Raw genomic sequence first — 9514 nt, 5'->3', positions numbered from 1 at the left:
TCCCGTCAGCTCGACTTACCCTTCTGCAGCAGCAGAATCGGATGTTGGGGCCCCTGGACCAGCTGACCCACTGGGATAGGGGCATGGTTTCCAGAGCGGCCTTTATGGGGGTTCTCGCTGGGGTTTCTATGCTATTTCTGAGTAGAATTTCTATTCTGTTGCCTCATATTTGTTCATTTGACTTCTAGAACATCTATTTGTAAATATTTTCTCATGTTTATACTTTCAGTTCCACACACCCAAAATCCACAATGTAACTCCAAAATCCACAATGCTCTGGAAATCAAAAATTTCGTTTCCAACTCATTTGGTGGAAAACCTGCCCTGATTTGCATTCATTTTGTGGCAAAATCAGATGTGAAGCTATAGTCTTTGTTTACTCCACCTGATGTTAATAATCATGCATTTTTCTGGAGAAACACAACTGTGCTCATTATGGGCATTAGACCTGCATATACATATGAAGTATTGGAGTCTTCAAGCTTCCTGTACTTTCTAATACAAAACTCTGGGAGATGTATTATTTGGGCAGTGTGCTATGTGCTTCGAATAAATGTACAATCATTACAGGTACCTGAATTTGACATAGTGGCAGAGCAATTCTATTGCAGCTAATAAACAGACTAAATCCCTACCAACCATTGCATACACATGTTATGATGCATATGCTTTTCACATTGGTATGAATAATTGTGTATAGATATTCAAATTCCATCTAAATATAGTTATCTATTTCCTTAAACCTAATACTTTATATTTGAAACCCTTTAGAATATAACTCTCCTGTAGTTGTAGGAGCAGAAATGCTCACTAAATTTGTTTGTGAGAACTGAGTCTTTCCTAAGTCTGTTATCCTGACCTCACATACCCTCTAGAGCAGCGGTTCTCAACCTGGGGGTCGAACGACCCTTTCACAGGGGTCGCCTAAGACTATAGGAAAACACATATATAATTACATATTGTTTTTGTGATTAATCACTATGCTTTAATTATGTTCAATTTGTAACAACGAAAATACATCCTGCATATCAGATATTTACATTAGGATTCATGACAGTAGCAACATTACAGTTATGAAGTAGCAATGACTGGTTCTCAACCTCCCTAATGCCGCGACCCTTTAATACAGTTCCTCATGTTGTGGTGACCCCCAACCATAAAATTATTTTCGTTGCTACTTCGTAACTGTAATGTTGCTACTGTTATGAATCGTAATGTAAATATCTGATATGCAGGAGGTATTTTCATTGTTCGCGACCCACAGGTTGAGAACTGCTGTTCTAGAAGAAGGGACAAACAAGCTTACTATTTTCCTTTTGTTGCCTGGTTAGCCTAGCATTTTAGTACACTGTGCTCGTCATTTATTGTAGAAGGGCAACTTTAATTATGGAGGCAACTCACAGAGCCCTTTGTAACCAGTCCTTGGCCTGAGCACCCTGAGCGTCCCTGTGGGGAGGAGGTAAGCCGTGGAGCAGGCATTGACACTGTGACCTTTTATTTCATTGGAATTCTGGGAATTCCAGGTTGGGTCCAATGTGGAGGCAAAACAGAAATAGCTTTGCAACTTTCCTGTTTCCTTTTCCTGGCACAAAGAATCAAGGCCAGAAGTGTCGAGAACGTACAGCTGAATTAGAATTGTGTTTGTGAAACAATTGAGAGGATTTGTTAAAGAGATCCTCCTGCCCTAGATGGTTTAGCATCTCAGTGAATAGTGACGGCCTGTGGACTGAAGGGTCCCGGGTTCGATTCCAGTCAAGGGCACATGCCCAGGTTGTGGGCTCGATCCCCAGTAGAGGCATGCAGGAGACAGACAATCAAAGATTCTCTCTCATCATTGATGTTTCTATCTCTTTCTACCGCTCTGTTCCACTCTGAAATCAATAAGAATATATAAAAAAGGAAAATACATATTAAAAAAAAAAGTAAGACAGAAAGGGTTCAAGCCGTTATTAAAAAGCCAGAGTGGCTGAAACCGGTTTGGCTCAGTGGATAGAGCGTCGGCCTGCGGACTGAAGGGTCCCAGGTTCGATTCCGATCAGGGGCATGTGCCTGGGGTTGCGGGCACGTCCCCAGTAGGAGATGTGCAGGAGGCAGCTGATCGATGTTTCTCTCTCATCGATGTTTCTAACTCTCTATCTCTCTCCCTTCCTCTCTGTAAAACATCAATAAAATATATTTAAAAAAACAAAACAAAGCCAGAGTGAAGCCCAGCATGTAAGTAATTTCACGTTTTAATTTTAAACCTTTGTTCCATACATGCTTCTTTTTTTTTTTTTTTTAGGATTTTGTGATCTCAACTGAAATTTTTAATACAAACCCAGTTTAAATTTAATTGATATTCTTTAAGATAATTATAAAAGGTATAAACAGCTAATGGGATTTCTGCTTGTCTGAATATAATGTTGGCCATCTATCTTTTAGGGATTTGGGTTTGCTCTTCCCTTGTTTATTGTGAGAATAAGGAAATCACCTTTTCTGTCAGAGAACAGTGGAGACAGCCACAACGTTGGGCTGCGTGGCTTGGCAGCCGCCATGTTGGCCACATGGCTCACCCGCCCCTGGGGCCGCCATCTTGGAACAACAAAGGCCCCGCCCTCTGGCTTAGCCAATCACAGAAGGAGTGTCCGCTCACTGAGGCAGGATGGGATTTCAGGGGTGGAGTTTTAAGGCGGAGTTTTACGCAGAAATGCGGATGGGGCAGGAAGTGTGCTTGCCTCTCGGGTTTATTTAATACTAATTTTAAGCTAATCTCTTAAATCTAGAAAACCCTGCTTTCCTTAAACTAAGGACAATTAAAGGTTATATGTTCCCTCCCTCAACAAAAGTTAAGTAGCTTATGTCAAAGTCTTTAAAAGGTTCTGATAACAGTAATACAATTTCTAAAGTGAAGTATGATAAAATTAAGTTGTCATGATATTCTTACATGGTATTATTCTACAAGTTTCATTAATATTTTTTGATGCTTTATCCCAAACTTATAAATTAATTCTTTGAATGTTTGGCAGCAACTTAAGGACATGAAAGGATTTATTCCCTTCCACTGTGTGGAAGGCCCCCTGGGAAGGCACTTAAGCATTCTGTATTGACCTCTCTTGACCTTTTTTTGCCAAGAGGATTCCATTGTCGACAGCTGTTATCTGAGCTCTCCGTTCAAGCTGAGATCATGAAAAGCTGGCACCATGGATCTGTTTCTTGCCCAATGGCATAGGCTGGGCTCTCTCTGGAGAAGAAACCTGGGTTCCCCATGAACAAGGCCGGGCATACATGTTTCTAAACAGCAAGAGCTATGCAGGACAAAGTCCTCCATGAGGACAAGACTTTTATCCCAACATAAAAAACATGCACAACCCTCACATACTGTCGACTGCATCAGACAGGGCAGGGCGTGGGTAGGGGGCGCGCTCGGCGGCTGAGAGGGGCACCCTGACATGAGGTCGGACTGCAGTACAAAGAACTGGGCTCACAGGCCAGAGGTCAAACACGGCTCATCAGTTTTACAGCTGGGCGGCCTCTGAGGTGCTTCTCACTGGCTCCACGTCACAGTTTATTCCGCTCCAAAATGAGGACAGTAATGTGCCCTTTCCTTGTCTGTGTGAGAATTAAAATAGAGAGGCCCTGAAAACACTAGCATCGAGCAGCTCATCATTCAGTTGATGTACTTTGGTGAATGTTTTCAGGGCGTGTGTGATGTTCAGTTCTGGGCTACAGGCTCTCAGGGTTGGGTAGAAGTTGAAGACAAGAGGAAAGAAAGTGGAAGTATGGGAAATAAAATGGACAAGAAAATTAGTAATTCTTTTTTTTAATTACTGGTAAAATATATTTCTATTGATTTTAGAAAGGAAGTGAAAGGAAGAGAGAGAAACATCAATGATGAGAGAACCATTGATCCGCTGCCTCTTGCATGCCCCCAACTGGGGACTGAGTCTGCAACCTGAGCATGTGCTCTGCACTATAATCGAACCCAGGACCCTTCAGTCCGCAGGCCGGCGCTCTCTCCACTGAGCCACGCCGGCCAAGGCAGACTGGTAATTCTTAGTAATCTGAGTAGGAACTCCAAAGCTCTGTGAAAACAGTCAGAAACTGCAAAAGGAGGTGGTGTCACCAAAGGCACAAAGGTTACGTGGGTGGGAGAGAGGCATGGGGTCCAGCACAGTGTTCTCTCAGAGTCCTTCGGGGAGAGGAGCTGTGTGTAAGGGGGAGAGGACTGTGTGTAAGGGGGAGAGGACCTGTATGTAAGGGGGAGAGGAGCTGTGTGTAAGGGGGAGAGGAGCTGTGTGTAAGGGGGAGAGGAGCTGTGTGTAAGGGGGAGAGGAGCTGTGTGTAGGGGGGAGAGGAGCTGTGTGTAGGGGGGAGAGGAGCTGTGTGTAAGGGGGAGAGGAGCTGTGTGTAAGGGGGAGAGGAGCTGTGTGTAGGGGGGAGAGGAGCTGTGTGTAAGGGGGAGAGGAGCTGTGTGTAAGGGGGAGAGGAGCTGTGTGTAAGGGGGGAGAGGAGCTGTGTGTAAGGGGGAGAGGAGCTGTGTGTAAGGGGGAGAGGAGCTGTGTGTAAGGGGGAGAGGACCTGTATGTAAGGGGGAGAGGAGCTGTGTGTAAGGGGGAGAGGAGCTGTGTGTAGGGGGGAGAGGAGCTGTGTGTAAGGGGGAGAGGAGCTGTGTGTAAGGGGGAGAGGAGCTGTGTGTAAGGGGGGAGAGGAGCTGTGTGTAAGGGGGAGAGGAGCTGTGTGTAAGGGGGAGAGGAGCTGTGTGTAAGGGGGAGAGGAGCTGTGTGTAAGGGGGAGAGGAGCTGTGTGTAAGGGGGAGAGGAGCTGTGTGTAGGGGGGAGAGGAGCTGTGTGTAGGGGGGAGAGGAGCTGTGTGTAGGGGGGAGAGGAGCTGTGTGTAAGGGGGAGAGGAGCTGTGTGTAGGGGGGAGAGGAGCTGTGTGTAAGGGGGAGAGGAGCTGTGTGTAAGGGGGAGAGGAGCTGTGTGTAAGGGGGAGAGGAGCTGTGTGTAAGGGGGAGAGGAGCTGTGTGTAGGGGGGAGAGGACCTGTATGTAAGGGGGAGAGGAGCTGTGTGTAAGGGGGAGAGGACCTGTGTGTAAGGGGGAGAGGAGCTGTGTGTAAGGGGGAGAGGACCTGTGTGTAAGGGGGAGAGGAGCTGTGTGTAAGGGGGAGAGGAGCTGTGTGTAAGGGGGAGAGGAGCTGTGTGTAAGGGGGGAGAGGCCCTGTGTGTAAGCGGGGAGAGGACCTGTGTGTAAGGGGGGAGAGGCCCTGTGTGTAAGGGGGAGAGGACCTGTGTGTAAGGGGGAGAGGCCCTGTGTGTAGGGGGGAGAGGCCCTGTGTGTAAGGGGAGAGGACCTGTGTGTAAGGGGAGAGGAGCTGTGTGTAAGGGGGGAGAGGCCCTGTGTGTAGGGGGGACAGGAGCTGTGTGTAAGGGGAGAGGACCTGTGTGTAAGGGGGGAGAGGCCCTGTGTGTAAGGGGAGAGGACCTGTGTGTAAGGGGAGAGGAGCTGTGTGTAAGGGGGGAGAGGCCCTGTGTGTAAGGGGAGAGGACCTGTGTGTAAGGGGAGAGGAGCTGTGTGTAGGGGGGAGAGGAGCTGTGTGCAAGGGGGGAGAGGACCTGTGTGTAAGGGGAAGAGGACCTGTGTGTAAGCGGGGAGTGGACCTTTGTGTAAGGGGAGAAGACCTGTGTGTAAGGGGGAGAGGACCTGTGTGTAGGGGGGAGAGGCCTTGTGTGTAAGGGGTGAGGACTTGTGTATGTAGGGGGGAGAGGCCTTGTGTAGGGGGGAGAGGAGCTGTGTGTAAGGGGAGAGGAGCTGTGTGTAAGGGTGGAGAGGAGCTGTGTGTAAGGGGGAAGAGGACCTGTGTGTAAGGGGGAGAGGACCTGTGTGTAAGGGGTGAGGACCTGTGTGTAGGGGGGAGAGGACCTGTGTGTAGGGGGGAGAGGCCTTGTGTGTAAGGGGTGAGGACTTGTGTATGTAGGGGGGAGAGGCCTTGTGTAGGGGGGAGAGGACCTGTGTGTAGGGGGGAGAGGACCTGTGTGTAGGGGGGAGAGGACCTGTGTGTAAGGGGTGAGGACTTGTGTATGTAGGGGGGAGAGGCCTTGTGTAGGGGGGAGAGGACCTGTGTGTAAGGGGGAGAGGATCTGTGTGTAGGGGGATAGGACCTTGTATGTAAGGGAGGGAATGGTGGGGTGATGATACTGTAACAGTTTTGGGGGAAGGACCTCATTAAATATCCCCGAGGAATATATCAGCCAGGTATCTGGAAAGTGACATTGGAGGATTAAGAGGTGAAAGAGGGAGCTGCAGCGACTGGTGGAGAAGCTGAACATTTGTGAGGTAAATATGATTCGAGCTTCTGTCCAGTGACAGGGGCTGGCATACGATCTCAACATCCTTCAGGGTTTCGGAACCCCAAACTAAAAACTAAAAAAAATAAAAAAAATAGTTGTAAAGGTAAAACTCATAAAACATTTGAACAAAAATTGAACCAATATGACAAAAGAAGTTGCACAATAATTCAGGCTGCAGAGGCAATCCTACTAACATTTTGATGTATTTTCTTCCAGCTTTTTAACTTATGTATGCCACAGCTGTATGAATCTTGAATTTTTTTATTCTCAAATTCTCTTTATTTAAATGTTAATATCATTGGAAGATACTTTTTAAAAAATTTATTTTTGTTACTCCTCGCCCAAGGATATTTTCCTATTGCTTTTCAATAGAGTGGATGGTGGCAGGGAGTAGGGGGGAGAGAGAGGAAGAGGGGGAGAAAGATACATCAATATGAGACACATTGATTTGTTGCTCCCCCCTAACCCCCGGCTGGGGAAGGAACCTGCAACCCAAGTACTTGCCCTTGACTGGGAATCAAACCCATGACCCTTTGGTGCGCTGGCTGACACTCTAACCACTGAGCACATCAGCCAGGGAAGGAAGATACTCTTTTAAACATCTTACCTAATAATAGACAAACATGCTAATTGACTGTACCTTTGCTGCATTCCCAAGCCACGCGCACCAGCCAGAGTGACTGTATACAAATTAACTGAACCAAGATGGCGGCCAGCAGCCACAGAGTTGGGGCAAGCAGGAGGCTTGGTTGCCCCGGCGATGGAAGAAATCAAGCTTCCTGGCCGGCTGCTTCCTCCTCTCAAGGCAACAAATTTTCAATTATAGAAGGTAAATAAACCCCAGATACCTGCTTTCAGTCACCGTGGCCACAGAGCTGGAGCGAATAAAAAAACAAAACAAAAAAAGGAAAGGCTGGGAGCTTCGGTCGCCGTGGGCTTGTTCAGCCTGAAAATGGCCCTCAGCCCCTCACCCAGGCTTGCCAGGAACCCCAGTGGGGACCCCCACCCTGAAGGGGGTGTGGGCAGCCTGAAAATGGCCCTCAGCCCCTCACCCAGGCTGGCCAGGCACCCCAGCGGGGACCCCTACCCTGAAGGGGCTGTGGCCAGCCTGCAAACAGCCATCAGCCCCTCACCCAGGCTGGCCAAACCCCCATGGGGTGAGGGTCCCCAGTGGGGGGCTTGACCAGCCTGCAAACAGCCATCAGACCCTCACCCAGGCTGGCCAGGCACCCCAGCAGGACCCCCACCCTGATCCGAGACACCCTTCAGGGCAAACCAGTCGGCCCTCACCTGTGCACCAGGCCTCTATCCTATATAATAAAAGGGTAATATGCAAACTGACCCTAACAGCAGAATGACTGGGAATGACCGGTCGCTATGACACACACTGACCACCAGGGGGCAGATGCTCAATGCAGGAGCTGCCCTCTGGTGGTCAGTGCGCTTTCACATGGGGAGCTCTGCTCAGCCACAATCCAGGCTGATGGCTGCCAGCACAGCGCTGGTGGCGGGAGCCTACTCTGCCTCCTCAGCAGCGCTAAGGATGTCCGACTGCAGCTTAGGTCTGCTCCCTGCTGGCAAGTGGACATCCCCTGAGGGCTGCCAGGGGATGTCTGCCAGCTTGGGCCCGATCCCCCAGGGAGCGGGCCTAAGCCAGCAGGTGGACATCCTCCAAGGGGTCCCAGATTGCAAGAGGGCATAGGCCGGGCTGAGGGGAACCCCCCCCCCCCCCCCGCTTCCCCGAGTGCACAAATTTTTGTGCACCGGGCCTCTAGTATTTTCATAACTATTCCTTTGAATAGATACATTCCAGTGTACTGAACCAGTGTCTGTGATTTGACAATTCAGGTTGTTTCCTTTTCTGGTGGTAATGAATATCACCAAGATAATTTTCAATTTCCTTGAATATAGTTCCCTCTTTTCTGGGGGCTTCCATCATCCCCTCCCCTCATTTCAGGCAGGAATGCAGGGAAGCCAGACGAGTTGCCAGAACGAAGCACCTTGGGAAGTTGTTTGTAGGCTCCCTGGAGAGCCCCGCTCAGATCTCCCCACAGGGAGGCCCTCTGGTCTGGGAAGGTGTCCCCTGGCACTCCGCCATGCCAGGCCCTGAAGGAGGGTGTCCACTGGCCAGGCCGCTGAGCTCGCCTGTGGACGGGGCACAGAGGCCACAGCCTAGGAAACCTCCCGTCCACAGGACATTCTCCTGGTGCACTTTGGTTCTGCCCTGCCAGGAGGCAGGCCGCTCAGTGACGAGGTGGGTGGTTAGAAACCCCGCCCCACTCTCTACTCCTTTTTTAAAAAATATTTTTTACTGATTTCAGAGAGGAAGGGAGAGGGAGAGCGGGATAGAGACATCAATGATGAGAGAATCATGGATGCACTGCTTCCTGTGTGTCCCCCACTGGGGATGGAGCTCACATTCTGGGCACGTGCCCTGACTGGGAACTGGACCGCCGCCTCCTGGTTCATAGGTGCATGCTCAACCCCTGAGCCACGTGCGGACTCCACTTCTCTTCTGCCCATTTTCTAGCTGAGTGGTCCTCACCCAGCCCCTAGGGAGCGTTTTATAACTGTGTGGGCTTTCCTTTTGTAACTGCAGCCACGGAGGGGTGCACCGGCCCCTGGCTATGGTGGGGTAAGATGTTCCGAGCAGCCTGCACAGGGAAGCACTGCCTGCCCAGGTCCTCAAACGTCCCCTGGGACATTCATGTAGGTGAAAACTGTTTAATTATCTGAGTCTAAAATTTAATACGGTTAAAAAACCGGTTTTAATACACAGTGAACTTTCTAGGAATGCAATTACAGCTGCGTGTGAATGTAGGGGAGGAGGCCGCTGGGAGTGCTCACCACCTCTCACATCTGGGCACCGAGGGGGCAGGCGGCGGCTCCCGTGGGCGGGCAGCAGCGCCACCCCCACTCCACGGAGCTCCACTCCCGCCGCTTCCAGTCAGGCCTCAGCACTCACACAGCAGAATACTGTGCGTGTTATTTTACTACAAATTACGTTTTTCCATCTCCCTTCCTGTTACAGCAGGGCCGCGGGTGGCTCTGACAGTGGTACGTATGGAGTTAGGCGACATTACCGATGGTTGCAGAGCCGCACAGGGACGTGGTCATCATGAAATGTTGGTTATGAAAAACGTGAAGCTTGAGCCCTGGGCGCTGATGGGCCGCACAGTGCTTGGTT

This window comes from Myotis nattereri (assembly GCF_964212035.1).
Source record: "Myotis nattereri genome assembly, chromosome: 6".
In the NCBI taxonomy this organism is placed as follows: Eukaryota; Metazoa; Chordata; class Mammalia; order Chiroptera; family Vespertilionidae; genus Myotis; species Myotis nattereri.
Note: the sequence above shows the minus strand (reverse complement) of the source record.